This window comes from Poecilia reticulata, chromosome 16, assembly GCF_904066995.2.
Source record: "Poecilia reticulata chromosome 16, P_reticulata-male-v2, whole genome shotgun sequence".
Classification (NCBI taxonomy): domain Eukaryota; kingdom Metazoa; phylum Chordata; class Actinopteri; order Cyprinodontiformes; family Poeciliidae; genus Poecilia; species Poecilia reticulata.
Genome location: NC_088845.1, coordinates 28,304,906 through 28,327,892, shown reverse-complemented (window position 1 = coordinate 28,327,892; position 22,987 = coordinate 28,304,906). Strand labels below are relative to the sequence as shown.

General features: G+C 39.8%; 1 long non-coding RNA gene across 1 annotated transcript; it reads left to right on the top strand.

Annotated features, from left to right (window-relative positions):
- Positions 1 to 7,584: 7,584 nt before the first annotated feature.
- LOC145547736 (uncharacterized) lies at positions 7,585 to 10,314 on the top strand. Its single transcript, XR_014084039.1, has 2 exons — positions 7,585 to 8,276; positions 9,948 to 10,314. It is a non-coding gene; the product is annotated as an uncharacterized LOC145547736 (long non-coding RNA).
- Positions 10,315 to 22,987: the final 12,673 nt, after the last annotated feature.

The window sequence follows — 22,987 nt, the reverse complement described above, 5'->3', positions numbered from 1 at the left end:
AGGTTGGTGTGAAAGAAAGGTGCAAATTCCTGCTTAAAAGGGGAGCTGTCTCTATCTTTAAATAGTATTTTGACACATAAATGTAATTAAGACCTTAGAAAACTGTGCCAAATGGTGAAAGATGTCTCTGTTAAAGTTGAAACATCAAACACATTTAACAGTTGGGAGGTAGCACTAATATGACAGCCTAGCTAAATTATGCTCTGTTTGTAATGTAATTTGTAGTCCTAAAGCTGTTCCCCAGCTAACATTTTTTGCATTGGAGAAAAAGCTGTGAATAGCAGAAACGGCATTACGAGGAACATCAGGAAAAGAGCAGAAGAGAGACAGAATTTCCCTCACAAAGGAGCCAATCATGAGCCTGAATAATGGAAAATAGCTGAGAAGGGAAGCGAATTGGCAAACCGACGGAAAGGCGAAGGGAGACGTAATGAGCACAAGGGAAAGTAACAAAAGGGGGAAAATAATAAATACTAACCTAAGATAACACAGATGAATAAATGAATAAACACAATGAAATAAAATAAGCAAGTAAAGAACAAAGAAATGATCAAAACAGAAACACAAATGAAACCTAAAGTACAGACACTACAAGCACAAAATGCCATTTGTTCAGATGAAAACTGAATTTTTGGGTCTACATGCGAAACACTATCACTTCACATTACCCAGAGCATTCACATTGGTAAACCATGGTGATGGCAGCATGCTGGTGGGGGTTCTTCAACAGAAGCATAGACTATTTTTGCCAGGAGAACGGGGAACAATCATAGTATATGTCTTTTTTTCAGATTTTCAGATGAATAAAGCTATGTAAAGGTGGAAAAGTCAGTCAAGCAGTAGAATTATACATGACTGAGTTTGGAAACAAAAGCTGAACACATTTTCATACTATTTTAGGGTCACAAATGATGCAATCATCATTACAGCCCAGCAGGGGGCGACATTTCGCCTGATTGTCAGCTGCCTCTTCAGACCAGAAGAAGAAGCAAATCACTGTGAAAACGACTCCTTGGATCAGATTTTGTGTCGTTGTGTTCTTGATTGATACGTTTTTTAGTTATCTGCCCACACTGTGTTAATAAACAAAACTTTGCTGTTTTTCTTCTACTTGTTTTTTTGTTGTTTTTTTTACAGCAGTGTACAGCGCCATCCTTTGAGTTGGAGTATTATTGCCATCATCAACAAATACAGTTGGGATGGTCAAAAAAATTTGCGACTAGTCTTGGTGAACCCCGGTAAACAAGTACCAATGATAAACTTAATTTCCTCAAGTTTGCAGTCAAAACAGAGCTGGCAGGTGTGAACGCTTTACTGGGATTACTTCAGTCAAATAGTGAGGTGTTGCTCCCTCAAGCCACATTGCTGAGGAACATGAAAAGAACTGGAGCGACAAAGGTCGTTGTGAGGTCACTGATGGATATAGCGTCCCCTCAGAGAAACCTGGTTGCTTCATAGTGGACAAAAAATAAACAGCAACACCGGGCTTGTCTCATTTCTTTAATTTTCACAGTCCGCCCATCAAATCTTGATATAGATATTTGTGACGTTACAGATGCCCCACGGGTATAATTTTACAACTGCTGCTGCTTTGGTCCCTATATTTCAGTTTTCTACCAGCATATCTGAGATCAATGGATCTTCGACGGATCGCATGTCTGCAGGGTAAAGAAATGATTAAAAAAAAAGAAAGAAAAATAGACAGTGGAGTACAGAAAGAAGGCGTCATAAGAAATGGTCCATTTTGTTATAGTTCCTGCACGCTGAAGGACGAGAAAGCTGTGACTTAACAACATACCCTTGAGGCTACTGAACTGACACTTATTTTGACTGCCCACTCATGGATGTCTAAACCACAGGACCAATTGTCAGATCAAGTTCTCTGTCCGTGTTTACCCAAACGCCGTTCAAGGGATTTGGGGGAGAGTATGGTAAAATAATCCTTCTCAAGCAGCAGTTTCTGCTGCATACTTCACTGAGCTATGAGAACTCGAGGTTTCATCCGAAGACTGGATTTTTAACTAAAAAAAAAAAAAATCAAAGAAGAGCAAGAAAAGCCTGAGCCTAGTACTTGATCCTAACTCAGAGGTATGGAATATATGAGCCAGTACCGACTGACCAAGACTTTCCAAAAGCTAATTGAGATTTTTTGTTGTTGTTGTTGTTTATCCGTCTCATCTCCAAATGGCTTAGGGTAACTGGAGAGATGTTAATTGCTCAAAGCACTGGCTTGACAAGGGTAACTGAGGTATTGTCCACTATTATCTGATATCTGCGTATGAAGCTCAGGTTACACAGCACTTTAGGAGCGCCGAGTGTCATCTGTCACGGAGAAATGTCTAACCATGTATCTGAGGCTTGTTTCATTACTCTCAAGTGCTGCTGCCAGAGTGCTTCGGTGGCATAAAGGCTCATCTCGTTTCATACAGAGAATAAAAAACGACAGCCCGGAGTGCAAAAGGGCGGAACAACGATCTTGACAACCGAAGGCCGAGATTGTAACCGGAGAAATGTGAACGTGTGCATTTCCACCATCACTCCGGCTCCGAGGAGAGGTCTCCAGCGTAGCGTTTGCACTTACACATGCAACCTGAACGTGATCTCCAAATGTTTGATCTATTAGTGGTGTTTGCAACAATTGTGCAATGAACCATTACACTACCCCAATAAATGTAAGTAACTTTGCTCTGGAGGATATTTTTCTCATCAGCTGGAACAACTCATTCTAAGGTACTTAATAGACATTTCGATGTGCATTATGTTAACGCTTGCCAGTCTTCTTTTTTAATAGTTAAGGAGTTACATCAGTGCGGGCCTGTGAAGTGGCTGTCTTTCACACAAAGCGTTAAGTAAGAATATTACAGACTGCTGACTTGACAGCTGTCCTGCAGACAGTGACGAACAGCTTCCGCACCTGTCAGCTCCGACCGGCGTCTTCCCCCACCATTTGAGCCAACTCTCCGCAAGGTGGAGGTCAGTTGACAGTAGCGCTCCTTGCTTCACCCCAGTGTCCAAGACATGCGCCAAAGATGAGACGACAACAAAGTCAATCTTTGAACTGTAGCCTAAAGGCATCCCAGATGCCACATATGGACACCCTTATGCTTGAACGTGGTGTTCGCTATGGACTGTCCTTGATGACCCCAGAAGTTCAATAACGAAACACCACTGGGGTTCAAATCAGGGGGGATATCCCTCACTAACACTCCAATTCAACTCCAAATGTTGATGGAACAATATTGCTGAAGGTTGTTTTTTCATCCCGTTCCGTTTGTCATGGGAGATCCTACTACTGTCATCAGCCTTGGTACGAAAGTATTTTGGTTAATGTAGTCCCCATATGTCATGTCATGGCCCATTATTGGATCCACCTGTTCTTCATTCCTTGGTTTTGACCTGTATGTGTTTAGGTTCACCGGTGTCTTGAGTTCTTTTCTGGATTCTTTGTTGTTGCTGTGCTCCGTTTAGCTCCTGTTGTGCTCAGCTGTTGTTATTTCCGAGTGTATTTTTGGACTTCTCGCCCGCATTAAAACACTCATTTACATTACCCTGCCCTCCACCACAACTTATTTCTCATCATATTCCCATACCTCTCGACAACTACCACTTGGCATAAAGCTCATGACAACTTAGCTCTTAGGATCTGGGGAGCTGACTCTCAATTTTTGTGTTTGCTCAATATTATCTCACATGGAGAATCTCATATGGGCCAATGCTTATCACTGACTTAAAATGAATGGGAAGTAAAGCCCATTCATGGAGAGACGGACAATGATTAGCCTCAGATTGGAGTCAGCGTCGTACCTGAAATGCAACTGTTGCAGAGTTTTATAACCTTTTTATAAACCTAAAGTACTGACTGAATGCCAAGTTGGCAATCATCAGGAGTGCTTAAAATAGGCCACAATCCACGGCAAGTATATGTCCCCTGCCTGTCTCAGTCTGCGGGATACCTCTGCTCATATCTCCTCTTACATGCTCTGCTGAAGATGTCAGAAAAATTAAACAGAGAAAATATCTAACAAAATGCTCAATGGCCATGAAAAAAACCCAACATAAATTCATCTGAATTATTGTCTATGTGGCGTTCCCTGAGGAGTGGAACCCACAGTCCACCTCAACGCCTCTTATGCCAACAGATTAATAGCAGGGACCCCGCTGTCATGTTCAGCGTGAACCTTGTTGCACTGTTTTTTTTGTTGTTTTTTTTTTTCCCAAGGCCTGCCGGGCATTCTCATTTAGAGGGAAAAAAAATGCAACCACTACATGTTTTTGAAAGGATGTTTCACACTGCACGACCTTGTGAAGGCAGCGCAGGATGTCGAGATCCAGCTCCTCCTTGCCGCCTCTGCTCCCGGTGCAGTGTGCCACCGGTTTGCCAAGGTCATTACTCACCGTGACACCCTCTGCTAATCTACATCATATTACCGAACATTTATTATCACTCCCTGCTGACCGCGTGGCCTTGCAAAAATAAATAAATAAATAAATCAACCACCTGGGGAACTCCCAGGCTCTACAGGATGAATCATGAAGATTGTGTGAGTGTCCACCCCCGCCCCCTCCCCAACCTCCTGAAATCATCACCGACTGCCAGTCTCCTCCTGCAAAAGCTTCACAAGTTTTGCTTTGCAACTCCGGTTTGACACGTTGGTTGATTTGTTATTGATCACCTCCTCTGAGGAACTTTAGAGAAATGCACAGGGTATGCAATAAAAAAAAAACAAACAAACAAAACTCACTTTAGTTTTTATACCCTCTAGCGTAAAGTTGCCAGATCTAACTATGATGAACAGAACTGAACTGTATAGTATATCACACATTTCTCTCTCTTGTCATTGGATTTCCTCCTTACAGTGCAATATTGGAAATAAACTGCACTCGGGGACACGGACAGATGATTTCTGGTCTAAACCCGAGGCGGTTGCATTTATTTGCTTCTCACTAAATCTGATTCATCGCTCTCCAAAAGGGGCTACTTAGATTTAAACCAGATGGTCCTAATATGGCTGGAGATTTGCAGATAAAATCCACACAAAATCAGACAAAAAAAAAAAATTAAGTTGACTGTATTAGCATTTCCGTAGCAGCATGCATTACTTTTCTTTTAAGGTCTGGATTGAAGGGTAGCCATTTTGCAGAAGTAATAGAAAAACATGATGTTTTTACTTTGTCTAGACTAGCGGTTCTCAACGTGGGCGGTACCGCCCCCCGCCCCGGGGGCGTTCAGAGGACGGCAGGGGGCGCTGGTGGACATTTTTACAAAAGGGGGGCGCTGGGATTCCTTTGGGGGGCGTTTGGTCAAAGGTAAACTTTACACCTTAAATGCGCAACAATACCAGTTTAGACTTTGAGCAACTTGGTAAAACTGTGTTGTGTAACATTAAATCATCCTTGGCTGCAACTGTATCGATGGCAGCTCTTCTTCTATTCAGTGTTTGTTAGCTTCTGTTAGCTTCTTGGCGCAGCTCCGTTCTCCTGCTACTGGTAGCTAAAATCACGACACCCTCACTGTGTATCCCTCTGAAAAATAAAGAAATAAAGAAATCCCTCCATGGGTGATACCACGATAGAGAGCGTTCATTTTATAGCGTTAAACCGGTGCTGTAAGTGATCCGGTATGAAACGGGGGTGATAGAACAACACAGCACTTTTAAATTTCAATAATCAGAATGCAGAAATTGTTTCCGTTGTTTTAAAAGGTTTATGTCGATCTGCCTTTTCCCCATCGATGTTTCCCGACCGCCCTGCACCATAGGGGCTTAAAGAAAAAAAGACGCGCACATTGCGCAAAACTCTGAAACAGGAGAAGCGGGACATAAAATGGAGCGACGAAGATGTGAATTATGGCATAAAAACAGAGAATCCGATGCTGAACAGTGAAAAAAATCAACACATGATGTGAAACACATGACGATTAGGCGGCGCAGCAGAAGATTACTGATGGTCAATAAACGATAAAATAAATCTGGCAACAGGAAAGAAACTAAAGTGGACATAGCAATAAACCAAGAGAGGATAAAACTAATCAAAGGAAAATAAATGGAAATGAATGAAGAACAAAATGCAAGAATAAACTAAGAAACTAAAGTAAATACAGAGGAGTAAACTGGTATGGCAAGACCTTTTGAGCAATAATTAATACAGAGACTGTATGGCAAGAATAAACGGACACTATTTCCACATAAAAGGTAAAATAATGTTGAAATGTCATGGGTTTGATGAGACCACATCTAGTACTGAGAATAAATATATCTTACAGACCATAACAGTAAAGAACTGATCACTTATTTATGTTTTTAATTAGATTTGAGGCTGCACTGGGCGCAGTTGGTAGAGCTGTTGCCCTGCAGCAAGAAGGTTCTGGGTTCGATTCCCGGCCCCGGTCTTTCTGCATGGAGTTTGCATGTTCTCCCTGTGCATGCGTGGGCTTTCTCCGTGTACTCCGGTTTCCTCCCACAGTCCAAAACCATGACTGTCAGGTTAATTGGTCTCTCCAAATTGCCCTTAGGTGGGAGTGTGTGTGTGCATGGTTGTGTGTCTCTGTGTTGCCCTGCGACAGACTGGCGACCTGTCCAGGGTGACCCCGCCTCTCGCTCGGTACGTTAACTGGAGATAGGCACCAGCGCCTCCTGACCCCACTGAGGGACAAGGGTGCAAGAAAATGGATGGATGGTTATTTATTTCTTCAATATTATTTTTCATGTCAGTGTTAATGTCATGAGGCTGATGACTCCATGACACTTTCAATTTGACTCATTAGGATTTGATTAAGAACCAGATTTGTTCTTTGTAATTTCTGTCCAGTAAAACTATTAATCTATAATCAATAGTCAGGTCTATATAAAGATATAATCCATGTTTCTGTCTCATATTTGTATGGCATTAAAAGGACCTGGAACTCCTTTCAGTGTTTTTCCACTGAAAGCTCTGGTTTGCACAATAAATGCCATGTGGGTGAAGTTTTATGGATGATGCTCTGATGTCTCATTCTCCTGAAGGCTGCACAGAGCTGCACCACCAGAAACCCACAGAAACACTGAAGAGAAGAGCCATGATTAATGTAGTTACAGTTCTATCCTTGTTTTAATGTTGCAGAGCTCAGTCATTTTGCAAATAGTTCAAAGTTTAAACTGGCATGTAGTACATCTCTTATCTGGTCATTTTGTGGAATATTTAACAACTAGAAAATGACACGTAAGAATATTTTTCCACTCTGATTGGCTGCTGTTAGGCCTACCGATTTTAACTTGAATGTTCGTTGCATTTTTCGTAGACGCCTGTGAAAATAATTTCTATTCCTATGGCTTTTTTGTTCTCTGGGAAATTATTTTTGATGATACAGAAACAAGCATAAAAATCAAAACATCTACAATAGTGATAGTTATATTAATAATAAAATAATAGTCAGTGCAAAGTAGCCTGCAAATTCTTTGGTGGGGGGCGGTGGGGGACGTGGATAAAGGCTGGGGGGGGCGGTGAGGGACCTGGACAAAGGCTGGGGGGGGGCGGTGAGGGATCTGGATAGAGGCTGGGGGGGCGGTGAGGGACCTGGATAAAGGCTGGGGGGGCGGTGAGGGACCTGGATAAAGGCTGGGGGGGCGCTGGCCCAAAAAAGGTTGAGAAACACTGTATTAGACAATTAATTTAATTTCGCATAATTATCACGGTAGAAGCCATTTGTTTGTTAAATACTTAATGAAACATATTTACCGTGTTTGATGTTTGTTGTAAATGACATATAGTCACAGCAGGCACGTGCAGAGGGGGGGGGGGGCTTGGGGTGCTTGAGCACCTGCCCTTTTTGCTCCGTGCCCCCAAGTGCCTGTTTGGTCAATTTTTTTATTTTTATTTTTGGTATTATTATTTTATAAGTCCTCTTCTGACACATAACATGTACTAAAATTATTAGTTTTTTGTTGGTTTTTTTTTGTACAACACAACACAATAAGCCGGTCTTGTTACCTTTGACCTTTTGCCCGTGACGCATGACGCAGTTGCCTCTCGCTCAGTGAGATGAGGCGGCCAACTGCGGAGCTCATCGTAGCGAACGTTCCAGATTACAGAACAGTTTTTGGTGAATTAAAAAAAACGTTTTTGGTGAATAAAGTGGAGTAGACTTGCTGCTTGTCAGATGACGGAAAACGTTGAAGTATCGTTTCTGCTTCAGCTCGGAGTCGCGGTTTAAGCAGAGAGGTAATGAAGTACAACAGACACTGACAGGCCTCTGCGTCTGCCTTTCTCTGAAGAACCACTGAGCGGGAGGAGACAGCCAGGTGAGGAGAAACTGTTCTTATCGATCGATTCAGTGTTTTTATCATACAAACATTAGGCTGTTGTTGTTGTGCTATTAGCTAGCTGCTAGCTAACGATTTTGCTAGCAAAGCAAGATAACTAAAAAGCTTCTCCCCTGTATCGTTAATGATATCAGTCATTCTTTAGTATCGCTTATGCAATAGGGGCACATCGCCCGTCCAAAACCGATCATCTCCATAATGGATATATGTCCGATCTTCTTATTCGCTTTGCTGCATAACGTACTTTTCATTTATTCTAGCGTTAGGTAAATGTATCTTGAAGGAGAATAACACTTAAATAAAAGTCCAACAAGGATATTCATTTAGAATTAAAAATAACTCACCCTGAATTACCATGATAGATATAATGAATGTAATAAAAATGTCATTAATGAAGGAAAAAAAAACTCAACCCAGACTTTAAGTTTAGGGTCTGTGTGATGGACCGAGTTAAAACAGGAGGAGTCACAGGATATTAATTAGAAAAATAGGGTTTTTTATTTTAACCCAAAGATTATAAAATGACAAAAAGATGAACTGAGCTCATAAAAGAGGTCAAAGAAACAAAACTGAACTCAGGCAAAAATGTAAACAAACTGGCTGCACAAACAAACATAACTGACCTAACAAAGAAATTACACACAAGGGTTTATATACTGGCTGATCAGACCAATTAAGACACAATAGGGGTAACTAAACAGAATACAATTACAAACACAAAAACAAATAACAGTACAGCTAAGTTTGGCTAAACTAAAGACTCTCAAAATGAAAATCAAAAATATTAAAGTTTAAATACTAATATTTACTTAAATACAAAACTTATCTAAACAAAGAAACTACAAATTTCCCCTGCCAGCAGGAACTAGTGGTGTAGTCCAATCAGCATTTAAGCCTGCTGAGCCCTGGCCCCCATCTTTTGTCTGGTCACTCCAAGGCAGGCAAGTACCGGCAAAACACAAACAAAAGGTCAGTCTCAAGCAAACAAATTAAACTTAAGTTGATATAAATACACATGCTAACTCAATGTGCGCGCCAACATAAAGAACAAATATATCCAAATCAACTAATAAATGCTTTACTGAAACTAAAGTGTTGTGTTTGAATGAAAAACAAATTGTGCATAAAAGAGTTACCGACTTCAGAGTGCAGCCATGGTTTTGGCCATCACAGTCTGGTTCGCAGAGTATGAAGTTGAATTTGATTCCCAATTATTTAATGGAAACATAACCTCAGTTAAGTAAAATACAATTGTAATCAAAACTTCTGGAATTGTAATGATTCCTTTAATAAAAAAAAGCTTTGTTTAAAATACTTTTTTAAATTAAATAACTCATTTTTACCAAACATAAACTTTTATTTGCACACATCAGAAATCTTTTGTTGTGATTTTGGGCCCTGCTCAAGACGTCATGTGAGAATCACAAGCAAAACTTTGAGTCACAAACAAAAACTTAGAATAGCAAGAAAAGATTTCTGACAAGCACAAATAAGTTTGTTTTGCAAAAAAGAAAGTTAACTTCATGAGTCAAAAATGTGTGATTTAAATTTTTTATAAAGTTTTTTTTAAGCAAAACTCAGTAGGTTTTTCTCATGGTGACATGCATTAACAATTCAATATTTGCTTTTGTTTTTTTCGTTTTTCTGCAGTTCCACGTGCAGCTCTGCTTTCCTGAATGGACCATCTTCATCTCCATTGCAGCAAACAGGCAGCTCTTTTTATATATTACAGTCCACTAAAAGGTTGCATTGTGCCCTTGTTTATATTTTTAATAGTGTAATTCTGTAAAGACAAAATATGTCTGGTGGTGTAGCTCTGATTTGCATATCTTGCTAAATTGCGGGTTTGAATATTGAAATACTTTCCTATAACAAAATAGACCTGCAGAAAGAAATTACTAATAAAATATCTTACATAGACATAGTGTTATGTTCTATATGGAGATGTTTGTTAGCTTTGATTGTTTATCTCACAATTTTGTAATTTATCGTTGTTTATTAAACTCTGAAAGCTGTGTGGCTTTGTTAATATTCTGTCCTAGAATGCGGTTTGATGGGCCCTTTTTTTGTTGTTGAGCACCTGCCCCTGTAGTGGTCTCTGCACGGCCCTGAGTCACAGAGACCCAGATAATTAGTCCAAGTTTTGTCGTTTATTGAACGTTCAGAAACTACAGCGGCTGTGATGGGCCAAGACAAAGGTAAAACAACCCGAGCAGGTGATCAACTCTAAACCACTCGCACCTTTTTATTCTCCGTCTCTCTTTGTCATTTAAGCACACCCGTTGCCATGGCAACCTCGTGCGCTCTCCAAGCCGACCAGAGATTAAAAACATAACATTCAGTCCGTTACGATATTAGGTTTTCAGGCTTGATATTTTTTTGATCATTAATAAGCCTCCCTGGACACAGTGGTGGTTGATTAGTTCATTTTAAACTCCTGTTCTGCTGGTTATTTTAGTTATGGAACCGAAACGCACAGAATTGCGCAACACCTTGTTGAAACAATAATTACTGAGATTATTATTGTTGTTGGGTCGTTAATTTGAACACGTTTTGTTGATTTTTCTGTTGTTGTTCTTTAATGGAGTTACAAACGTTTTAAGCCAGTCAGAGGACGTGCTGCTCTCAGCGTCCTGGCGGCGTTCAGTTTGTCACCTAATGCCGAGATCGACTCAAAACTTTCCACGATCAGCGTGTTGCACCGCTGCTCTAACAAAACATTAAGAGTTCAGAAACAATCTGAAATGGGAAAAAGTTATTTATTAACTGATTAAGTTGTGTGTTAGATTGTTCTTGAAAAACTAATCAGTCACGGCTGATTAGTGGGTGAACTCGCGACTGCACAGTGAACCCGTTGATTTTTTACAGCCAACAGCCGCTCCTCTCTCTTGCAGGTACTCAGTGGCGCAAAAAGTGGGTATGCAGGGTATGCAACGCATAGGGGCGCAGCACCAGAGGGGGCGCCAAAACCCCGTCTGGAGGGGGCGGCGTGCCGATTATGTTTTCCCGTACACTTCTGCGCGCCTTACGCTCCTTCACCTCGCGCACATAACGAGGTAAATGTAGCGAGTTTTACCCTTCACGTATCGTCGTATCGTCCCCAGCTGGGGAAGTTTGTTCTTTAAGACAAGAGAAATCGTCCCCTGCCCCCAGCTGGGGAAGTTTGTTCTTTAAGATAAGAGAAATCGTCCCCTGCCCCCAGCCGGGGAAGTTTGTTCTTTAAGATAAGAGAAATCGTCCCCTGCCCCCAGCTGGGGAAGTTTGTTCTTTAAGACAAGAGAAATCGTCCCCTGCCCCCAGCTGGGGAAGTTTGTTCTTTAAGATAAGAGAAATCGTCCCCTGCCCCCAGCCGGGGAAGTTTGTTCTTTGGGATTAGAGAAATCGTTCCCTAGGATAAATTTCTCTTGATGGGTCTGATCTTCTAATGCCGCATTTGTCAGAGTAGAGGTTAGACTTAGACTCAATGGTCTTAGACTCAATGGTCTCCTTTTCACTGCAGTGAAAAAACTTCCCCAGCCGGGGAAGTTTGTTCTTTAGAAATCGTTCCCTAGGACAATTTCTCTTCATGCGTCCAGTCTTCTAATGCCACTATCAGCGGAGAGGTTGACCTTTTAAACTCAACGGTCTCCTTTTCAATCCAAACTTCCCCAACCGGGGAAGTTTGGATTGTCCCCTAGGTCAGATTTCTCTTGTAGTGTCCGGTCTTCTAATGCCTCCATCTTTAGAGCAGAGGTTGAGCTTTTGGATGCCTCTTTTTCCTCCTTATCGCTCCAACCCTTCTCAGTCTATGCACTTTAGGATTATTGCAGAAATCATCCCCTTCATCATCAGTATTCTCTCCATCATATATATTTTGTTTGCTGTGGCCTGATGAGCAAACTGCCCCAGCCAGGGCAACTTGCTCTGGGTTTTGCTGTGAAGTATTATTCACAGCTCGGGAAGGTTTAAAGAGGCATGCATCAAACTCATCGTAGTCATTCTCGTCCTGGTAACTACTAATATCAAATGTAATTCCTGGAAGTAATTTGTTAAAAATCTTTCTCACTCCCGTTGTTACCAAATAGCCTACTCCAAATGAGAGGGGGAAAAACAAAGTTGTGATGCCGATTTGTTGCATTTTAGTAATGTTTTTCAAACACGCTGTTAAAGCTCAAAGAGATCAGTGATAAAACCTCCTGTTTTGAGATCCAAGCATTCATATCCTCACATGTTCTTTGATCTATGTCATAGATTAGGTATAGCTACAATGAGTCTCTGTAGTTTTGGGGGATGTTGCTGATCGTTGCTATGGAAACGGTCAAATCAGTTCTGCATGACTCAAACTATTAACCCTTTGCACCTGTGTCACTTAATCATTTGAGGTGCCATGACGGACTTCAGAAGGGTATATTTCAGGAGGCTAGGGATTAAAACAAGGATTGTAATGGTTAAATGTTAAGTTTAGATTAACAATGGTATATTAAAACCACTAATGTAAGTAAGATTTTTCATCATTCTCTCAGGTTTAAAATTTAGAATCATACTTGACTTAAAAATATTTTAAAAGTAAAATTAAATGTAACTTATAAACATTTGCTGCTGCTGTTGTAAATTGTGACAAGAAATTTTGCCTGCTTGGAGAAGAGCTAGAAGAAATAATTTTGGTTTAATAATTTTACATGTTGGCATAGAAATAGAATAAAGGATGATCCCAAAGAAATGATGCTGCCGCTCCATATTTGATGGGTTGTAAACGACCCACTCGAACACATTTGTTCTGTATGGTGCGGAAACGTAAACAATAGACAGAACGTAATGTCTTCCAGCTTTTTCTGCGTAACTGAGAGCTTGACAACAACAGCAGCACAGAGTCAGCAGCCCACATTGCTGAGAGTCGGGAAGGAGATAAATGAGTCCATTTACATGCTTTCCTGTAAACTGGTTATGAGACTGTTGGTTTTTCACTTTTCTTGTATTTTAACTATTAAGCCAACTGGTAAACAATTGTTTATATCGGTTTTTAAAAGAATCTTAGCTTCTCTCTCATGTCTCCATCATATGAGCAGCATTAGCAGCTTTGGTGACATTATTATTAATAATAATTATATTGTTTTTGAATACGATGCAGGATTTAAAATGAACTGATGAAGATGGTCTATGTGTCTAGTCTGGCCTGGGAGAGATGTCTGCGGTTCCCTTCTGGACCTGTTACCCCATCAACCCGATGTGGAAGACTATGTTCAGAATTTAGGTCTCACGGTATCTCAAGGTGTCAACATAGCAGCCAGTGGGCTGAAGGAAATGCAGCTTTATTTGTAGCAATTCAAGAGCTACACAGCTTTTATCGCTTCGCAAAAATTTCATCAGCACAGAAACTCCAAAGGACACAAAGAAGTAATTAGGGGTGAAAGTAAGGGGGTACGTCATATGTTAATAAACAGTGAAAAACTTGCATAAAGTGTAAGGGAGTTGTAATCACAAGTGTCCATCCATTTCAACCATCCATTTTCTTCCTCTTGGGGCGGGTCACGGAGGTAGCAGCTTAAGAAGGGCGGTCCAGACTTCCCTCTCCCCAGCCACTGGTTCCATGTCCTCTGGGGGAATCCTAAGGCGTTCCCAGGCCAGCCGAGAGACATAGTCCCTCCAGCGTGTCCCGGAACACCTCACCAGGGAGGCGTCCAGGAGGTATTCTGACCAGATGCCCGAGCCACCTCAACTGGCTCCTCTTGACGTGAAGGAGCAGCGGCTCTACTCTGAGTCCCTCCCGGATGACCGACCTTCTCAGCCTATTTCTAAGGGAGAAACCTATTGTAAATATACTATTTATTATAAATAATATTACTATTTATCTATATAAATAGTAATGTTATTTATTATAAATAGTAATATTATTACTTATAAGATTACTATTTATAATATAAATATAAATATATAAATAATATATATTTATATATAATAAACACATAATAATAATAAACACACTGTTTTTTTAATCATAAGTATTTTTTAATTACAAAAACACTTTTAACACGCTGTTAAACACTTTTTTAATCACAATAGTACTGTTAGTACTATTGTGATTAAAAAACAATAGCAATATTATATAAAGTTATATAACAGTTATATATTTTTCATTATAATTTAATATAATATTAAATTATAACAAAGTTATTCTAATTTAATATTGTTATTATTGCTATAGTTTTTTTTAAATAATATTAGTACTAATAATATCCCCACAAAAAAAATCTGAATTTCCAGTCCATTACAGTCTTATGTTTGTATGACTTGATGTTTATTTTGTGATTATTAATAAGTGACCAATGTGGTAGATTAGCTACTGCAGCTATTAGCTCATTAAACACCTGCTGCACTGATGATCTGTCAGAGTTGGTGTTTAACTCACCTTTTATTTTCTAACTGAACTGAAAAAGATTACCACACCACACCACATCTTAAGGTTGTCAAAGTCAAGCTAGCATAAATAAAATAAATAAACGATAAAATAAATGTAGCAACAGGAAAGAAACTAAAGTGGACATAGCCATAAACCAAGAGAGGATAATACTAATCAAAGGAAACTAAATGGAAATGAATGAAGAACAAAATGCAAAAATAAACTAAGAAACTAAATACAGATGAATAAACTGGTATGGCAAGACCTTTCGAGCAATAATTAATACAGAGGACTGTATGGCAAGAATAAACAGACACTATTTCCACATAAAAGGTAAAATAATATTGTTGAAATGCCATGGGTTTGTTGAAACCACATGGTACTGAGAATAAATATATTTTACAGACCATAACAGTAAAGAACTGATCACTTATTTATGTTTTTAATTAGATTTGATATATTTATTTCTTCAATATTATTTTTCATGTCAGTGTTAATGTCATGAGGCTGATGACTCCATGACACTTTCAATTTGACTCATTAGGATTTGATTAAGAACCAGATTTGTTCTTCTGTTCAGTAAAACTATTAATCTATAAATCAATAGACAGGTCTAAATAAAGATATAATCCATGTTTCTGTCTCATATTTGTATGGCATTAAAAGGATCTGGAACTTTAGTTTTTCACTGAAAGCTCTGGTTTGCACAATAAATGCCATGAGGGTGAAATTTTATGGATGATGCTCTGATGTCCCATTCTCCTGAAGGCAGCACAGAGCTGCATCACCAGAAACTCACAGAAACACTGAAGAGAAGAAGAGTTATGATTAATGTAGTTACAGTTCTATCCATGTTTTAATGTTGCAGAGCTCAGTCATTTTGCAAATAGTTCAAAGTTTAAACTGGCATGTTGAACATCTTTTATCTGGTCATTTTGTGTAATATTTAACAACTAGAATATGGCACAAAATAATAATATTTTTCCACTCTGATTGGCTGCTGTTAGGCCTACCGATTTTAACTTGAATGTTCGTTGCATTTTTCGTAGACGCCTGTGAAAATAATTTCTATTCCTATGGCTTTTTTGTTCTCTGGGAAATTATTTTTGATGATACAGAAACAAGCATAAAAATCAAAACATCTACAATAGTGATAGTTATATTAATAATAAAATAATAGTCAGTGCAAAGTAGCCTGCAAATTCTTTGGTGGGGGGCGGTGAGGGACGTGGATAAAGGCTGGGGGGGGAGGGATGAGGGATCTGGATAGAGGCTGGGGGGGCGGTGAGGGATCTGGATAAGGGCTGGGGGGGCGCTGGGCCAAAAAAGGTTGAGAAACACTGGTCTAGACTGATAAAAAGCTGCCGCTGCACTTATACAAGTCCTTCTCAAAAAATTTGCATGTTGTAATAAAGTTCATTATTTTCCATAATGTAATGATAAAAATTAAACTCATATATTTTAGATTCATTGCACACCAACTGAAACATTTTAGGTCTTTTATTGTTTTAATACTGATGATTTTGGCATACAGCTCATGAAAACCCAAAATCCTTGTCTCAAAAAATTAGCATATTTCATCCGACCAATAAAAGAAAAGTGTTTTAATACCAAAAAAGTCAACCTTCAAATAATTATGTTCAGTTATGCACTCAATACTTGGTCGGGAATCCTTTTGCAGCCTTCAAGGCGGCGTGGAGGCAATCAGCCTGTGGCACTGCTGAGGTGTTATGGAGCCCAGGATGCTTCGATAGACCTTAAGCTCATCCAGAGTGTTGGGTCTTGCATTTCTCAACTTTCTCTTCACAATATCCCACAGATTCTCTATGGGGTTCAGGTCAGGAGAGTTGGCAGGCCAAATGAACACAGTAATACCATGGCCAGTGGTTTTGGCACTGTGAGCAGGTGCCAGGTTGCGTTAAAAAATGAAATCTTCATCTCCACAAAGCTTTTCACCAGATGGAAGCATGAAGTGCTCCAAAACCTCCTGATAGCTGCTGCATTGACCCTGCCCTTGATAAAACACAGTGGACCAACACCAGCAGCTGACATGGCTCCCCAGACCATCACTGACTGTGGGTACTTGACACTGGACTTCTGGCATTTCCTTCTCCCCAGTCTTCCTCCAGACTCTGGCACCTTGATTTCCGAATGACATGCAAAATTTGCTTTCATCCGAAAAAAGTACTTTGGACCACTGAGCAACAGTCCAGTGATGCTTCTCTGTAGCCCAGGTCAGGCGCTTCTGCAGCTGTTTCTGGTTCAAAAGTGGCTTGACCTGGGGAATGCGGCACCTGTAGCCCATTTCCTGCACGCGCCTGTGCACGGTGGCTCTGGATGTTTCTACTCCAGACTCAGTCCACTGCTTCCGCAAGGTCTGGAATCGGCCCTTCTCAACAATCTTCCTCAGGGTCCTGTCACCTCTTCTCATTGTGCAGCGTTTTCTGCCACACTTTTTCCTTCCCACAGACTTCCCACTGAGGTGCCTTGATTCAGCACTCTGGGAGCAGCCTATTCATTCAGAAATGTCTTTCTGTGTCTCACCCTCTAGCTTGAGGGTGTCAATTATGACCTTCTGGACAGCAGTCAGGTCAGCAGTCTTACCCATGATTGCGGTTTTGAGTAATGAACCAGGCTGGGAGTTTTTAAAAGCCTCAGGAATCTTTTGTAGGTGTTTAGAGTTACTTTGTTGATTCAGATAATTAGGTTAACTACTCGTTCAGAGAACCTTTTTATGATATGCTAATTTTTTGAGACAGGGATTTTGGGTTTTCATGAGCTGTATGCCAAAATCATCAGTATTAAAACAATAAAAGACCTGAAATATTTCAGTTGGTGCGCAATGAATCTAAAATATATGACAGTTTAATTTTTAGCATTACATTATGGAAAACACTGAACTTTATCACAATATGCTAATTTTTTGAGAAGGACCTGTAGCTTAGCATGAGCAATGCTAACGTTTGAAATATCCAAAGACGTTAAATGTGAATTTGTACTATTTGTACTAATTTTCTGTAGACTCAATTGAGACGTTATGTCATAGACCGACACAAAAGTAATGTAAATTTATGGAGTGAAAGTAAATGATGTGTGATTTTTAACATTATGAATAAAATTCTGATAATTTTGTCATGTATTTCTAATCAGACTGTCTCAGTCAGCACTTTGTAGAATCACCTTGTGATGAAATTACACCCACAGGTCTGTTAACTGCTTTGTAGCTCTGGAGACAAATGTTTTTGTCCATCTGCCTTCTCAAAATAGCTCAAGCTCAGTCAGATTTCATGGCGAGCAATCTGACTGAGAACACTTTGCCATCGTCTCATCTGGACTTTGACTGGGCCAATATGAACCTATGCGGTAACACTTTATTTGAAGGGGGGTGAATAATACTGACATGACACTGTCATAAACATGACATAACACCTGCCATGAACATAAATAAGCCTTCATGAATATTTATGACTTGTCATAAAGTGTCATTCGGTAAATTATGACACTTTTAATACAAAGTTGACATTAATCAAAATGTCTTTGTTATGACAACTTGGCATTAACCAAGAAATCATTCTTGGGCTAATCATAAGTCTGGCAACACATTGCTCCCAGAAAGAACTGTCATATCTGAGGAGACAGGTAATATATTATGAGACAATCAAAAATAATAACGTAAAAATAACAACTGTAATGCCATTCTGAAAGAATACAGAGTTTCTACAGACTCCATAGTAAGGAGAAACTGAAACAAAGTTTCCTCTCTGTCAATAGAGAGTCAAATCCGGTGTTCAAGTCATAAATTTGTTACCTTATTACAAATGATCACTACATGTTGCTTACACTGCAACATGTAGTGTAGGCATGTTGCTGTGCTTACACAAAACTGAAGTAGTATCAATTCACAGCCAGAAAAGGATTCCTAATTCACAAGTATGTAATTAAAAAAAAGCCTGTTAGTCGACTGAAGGACCAGTTGTAGACGAGTTTAAGCTGAAATTAATGAAATATATCAAAATAACTCAATCAGTTGGAATAGTTCAGCTTTCTCCTTCCATAAAACTCAACCCTAAAGGTCCTGGTAGATTAAAAAGGTCTATCTCGATACCAAACCTGTTTGAGGGTAAATGTCTACCCTGCTAATCAGGTATTAGCCCGTTGGAAGCAGTGATAAAACAACCACAGAGGGAACCTGCAGGAGAAACATATAGATCACTCAGTCAGTTGACGCCTGGCATCAAGTGGCCAAATGACCTCAGGAAAAAAAAATAAAAGGAAACTAAAGTTGCAGTGATTTCGAGTTGACAAATGTTGCAAAGCTATCCACAAAGAGTTATTCTTGAATGGAGAAACAGTAAACGGTAACCCAATCTGTGTCCACAGGCATTGCAAACAGAGCCACAGTGGCAACCCGGAGCTGTGTGGATGTGATTACCAGCCAATGTGAGCAACACTGATAGCGTAACTGAGCAGCGGAGCAACATGTTTCCGTGAACTCTGGGCCAAAGGTGTTATCTGGGCTCCATCACTTTCCCAGACTTGCAAATCCAAACAGATGGCAGCACTTAATCTGCTAATTTATATGTAATTTCCTTACTTACTGACCTGATTGTTGTTCCGTAAACATCCAGCTCCGGTGACATCAAATCTCTGCTTTCATGTGTCAAAGGGTAAGAAGGATCGTAGCTGTCACCCAAATGTAGATCCAATGTGCCACAACTCTGAGGAAACCATCACTCGTATTTACTTGGACTACACTTATGCTCAAATGTTTTGGAAAGATATATTTTTATTTATAAAAAGAACATTGGAAATGAACTGTAAAACTATATTAAGTCTCCTTTTTCTGTTTGAACACCCCAAATAAGAAAGTCTTGACATAAACTTAATATTAAAGGGGCAGAATTTATTTTCCATACACATAGAATCATTTCATAGCACAATCAAGTAACTACAGTACCTTCAGTTGTTATAAAAATGGGAAATACATCAAATATGAGTAAAAAATATATATGTTGTTGTAATCTGATGCTTTGGAATTGGGTCTGCCAGGGTCTGTGTCTCTTTAAAACCTTCTGCTTTTTCTCAAACTCCACCTCCAGGAAGTCATCACAACATGGCTCCTCTATCAACGCTTTTACTAACTTTGCACCGAAAAGTAGCTTGTATAATGAACTTGGCAGATGCGTTGTTCCACCAGGTGTTTGCTAATTGCTTCTGGCTAGTCTGAAGGAGTTGAGTGAGGGAGTCGCAGGGGAAGGCTGAGTAGTTTGGAAACTGCTGCTCTGAGGAGGAGCTGCGTGTGGAAGGCGGGGCTAGATTCACCAAGGCGTTTTGCTCAGCTGAATGGTTGACTAGTGAATGGGACAGCTGAATGGGAGACTAAAGGATTTCTCAAACATGCATGAAACTAATCAAGGCAACATGATTTTTTTAATGAAGTAATAACATTGTAACATGAGTAAAGCTCAAAAATGTGATTCTTACATGAAAGTGCCCCTTTAATAATAGTAAAATTTCATATCTACAACTGTACATTTTCTAAGCTAAACCCCACATTTAATGTTTTTTTTTGGCCTAAGTATCTTCCTATTTGTCTTATTTAAAGTACTGTACTAATACACAAGCCTTAGAGACTGTATCACTTTGTACCGGATATATAATCTAATCTGCCAAAACTTGGGTTTAATTTCCCCTTTTTCTGTTTGTAATCCTGTTTCTCTTGCAACATTCCTATCTTTGCATCTTTGTAATTTGTTGTACATGTTTTGTATAAGTGAAAATTTTTTTTTAAAAAAAGGATCATATATTGTGATTATATAATGTTTTTGCAAATTTTCAAAAAAAAAAGAAGCAAGTCTCACTAACTGCTTGCAGGAGCTCACCATGAACAGCAGCGCTCGGGCTGTACGTTTCTGCACAGGAAAATCTATCTGGGTTGGTTTATGGCAGCGGTGTAGAGGCTGCCTTTGAGTAATAGACGTGGCAACAAGCTGCCAAGAGTTTCAAGTTTGAGTTCAGAGGAAAAATCTTTCACGAGGCGAATGAGACTGGGCCAATTGATCAGACCAGCTATTGAGCACTGAGGAATCAATGTGAGAATCACCCATGTGTGCCTGATAGATTGTTCGTGGCTGAGGTATGCAGAGTGAAGAGCGTTAAATTGTGAGACGCAGACACAGATCTGTCACAGAGAGGGACAGACAGATTCATAACTAAAATGTGACGTAAGGCATAAATTGATAGACAACACTATGATTTTTGAAAGGTTTATTTTGTTTTATATCAACAGACTGGAGTTTGCATAAAAATAAAAACACGAGAATAAGTCAAAGAAATTGAGTTTTACACCCCGAAACATTCCAGCGATAAAAGGTCACACAAGAAATACGTATAATTTCAGAATATCCTTTTTTTTTTATCTCCGTCGAACTGTCTGGCATCTCTCCACCTATGCATTTTCCCTGCTGCTTTCCCTGCAGCCCGTGCGGCAGATGCCACGGCGCCGAGGCCGGGCTGCTGTCAGCTCAGATCCGTCTTTGTGTAGGCAGCCGCTCATTCATTAAGCGCGGCGTGGACGCCCTGCCTCCCGTCGAGCCATGTCGCGCTCGTGTGTCATAAATCATAAATCCGCTTTACGGAAGGTGATGAGGCTTCTCACATGCAGCCAGAGACGGCCCAAAATGTAGGGGGAACCCTGAAAGGAGTTAGGTTTGGGACTGGACCTCCGGCTAAGCCCATCACCTTCCTAAGAATTACTTGAGTGTTGTGCCACAAATTCAACACATTTCAGATCACTCTGCATTTCCATCGCAAATGTGCAATAAACTTAGTTGATACTCCGCTGATGTTGAAAGGGCACCATTTTAGTATTTGTTGTCCTTCCATTTAAAAAGAAACACAATTAAAATCACACGTGAATACATTTGTTCACGTGACAAGATGTTAACAAACATGCTAAGCCATGATTCTCCAACAGCTTCCTGTCGTCTTCTTCTTTGTGGTTTGTGCCAGTGGCAACATCTGGTTGCTAATCATTTGCAAAATAAACCGATATTGATATGGCTAACAAAACACTTCACCTTAGCGCTAAAACCTTTTATCAAAGACAGATTTTTTTTTCAAATAAGCAGATTTCCATTAAGCAAATTTATTTTGTCATTGTCAAATTGCGCAACTGATATCATAGTGACATTTTGTATTACTGCGATAACACTTGGAATACTTCTTCGAAGCAATATTTGGTAAGTTGTATTATTTCAAGTACCTTACAATAAACTTTGTTTTCTCCATCTTCTGTTGCTCTGGAGGAGAGACAGAGACTTTCCCTACATTTGTATTGATCATATAATTGCAATAAAACATTACAACACTTTGATTTGCTTAATGGAAACGCGACAATTTCAATAAAAAAACAAACAAGCTTTTCACTAAAAAGTAGAGCTAAAAAGAGAGTAGGAGGAAGATGATGCAGTGTGTTTTTAATGACTTCTTGTGTCAACTAAACGTATTCACGTGTGATTTCAATTCTTATTTGATGGAAACACAATTGCGAAATTGTGTTTTTTTTTTTTAATATTAGCAAAATATTGACAAAGTTTTGCACACATCTGTAATGGAAATTCACCTGTAATTATTGAGTTAAAATATTTCTAGGAATGATCTTGTGCAGATGAAAGTGTTTTGAAACCAACAACTCACTTCAGAAAAAACAAAACCGTGCCCAGGCGGACATGGACTGAGTTTCCCTCCGACTGGTATTCAGGATCCACATTCTATGTTCTTGAGGGTTCCCTACTGACCTTCCGGAATTTATTGGGAAAAATTGGGGAGACTTACGGCTCGGGTGCTTTCCATCCAAATGACAAGGAGTCAAAGCCCGGCATGCACGTGAAGATCTCACATGACTGCCGTTTGTCCCGTGAGAACTGGGAGACTCTCTTGCCACACAAGACTTCCATTTACATAGCGCGAGTTTTTTCAAAGGGAAAGGTCAGCCGCAGGGGCAGCTCGCCAGGTGTTTGTGGAGCAACAGACCAGTGCGGTGTGGTGAATGTAATTACGGCACTCTGACAATCCTATAACCTGGCAGTCTGTCTTTCAACACGGTGAAAGTATACACTGGCATATTAAATGTGGCTCTGCAAACACAGCCGTGAGCAAGAGAACAGTCCCCCATCACCCTTTACCCCCATGGTGTGGGCCACAGGCTACAGGAGGGAGGGATTTTAATGACTGTGTTTTAAAGTTTAATACTTTCAGCTCTCATTTTGGAGGTGTTAACCAATGCCAGTCCTCTATCTTGGTAAAGTTCCAA